The sequence below is a fragment of the Motacilla alba genome, chromosome 6 (assembly GCF_015832195.1).
Source record: "Motacilla alba alba isolate MOTALB_02 chromosome 6, Motacilla_alba_V1.0_pri, whole genome shotgun sequence".
NCBI lineage: Eukaryota > Metazoa > Chordata > Aves > Passeriformes > Motacillidae > Motacilla > Motacilla alba.
Genome location: NC_052021.1, coordinates 35492206 through 35493182, shown reverse-complemented (window position 1 = coordinate 35493182; position 977 = coordinate 35492206).

The window sequence follows — 977 nt, the reverse complement described above, 5'->3', positions numbered from 1 at the left end:
TGTTGGGGCGAGTATTTGGGAGAAGGGGAAAAACCTTTGCTATCACAGGAGGCAGTTTAATGTTAGCTTAGTGGAGAGGTCTGTAGTGGGATGGGGCCCTTTGGAAGTAAAGGGATAGGGCTTGTCCTCAGCCTCAGCAGAGCCGTTGCCGGGCAGGGCAGTTCCGATCCATCTCTGCATTCTCTTTGAACGTTTCTCTGTGAACTTTGCGTCGTCAGCCTTCTTCGACTCTCAGCATTGTTGCGGATCATTCCCCCGAGGAGCTCGCCTTCAGGACTGGAGCTATAGCCATGGTCACCTGGCAGTCTTCACTTCCTTCTCTAGGCGTACTGAGCCTTTTGAGCATCCTCCTAAGTGCTTTGACACTAACTTCTTTTAAGGAGTTACGCTTCATCACGTGCTGTCCTAGGGCTTTCTTTCCTTTGACATCATTGGCCTGTGGCTCATCTTGCGCTAGGAATCTTGGTTCCATAAGGCGAAACTGCCAGGCAGTTTCCACTCATGTCTGTGTTATGTCGTCCGTGTCTGTTATGTCGTCTGCGTCCATTGTCTTCTGTGCCATAGGCCTTTGTTACATCTCGATGCTTTGTCGGCATCATTCCGCATCATATCGGCCGCATTTTACTCACGTTCCTCCCTGGATAGCGCTTATTCCGGCATCTTTACATTTTTACTCTCTGAGCCGGGAAGAAGTACACAAGATATTTTCATTCATCTTCCTTCTCAACTTTGGCAGTGCCTTTTTCTCCCGTGCCATTCTCTTGGATTTCCATAGGGAGTGTATTACACCCTCCTCAGGTGACTGTACTAGTTCTCTAGGTTCCATCCTCTCAAAGGGGAGAGGGCTCAAGAATTAATCTTCCAGAGAGTTATCTCACGTCACTTATATTGTACCTATGCTGGCTTATACTGTGTGCGCTTATATTGTATGCAATTATGCTGGTTTATATTGTATGTACTTATACTGTATGCAATTA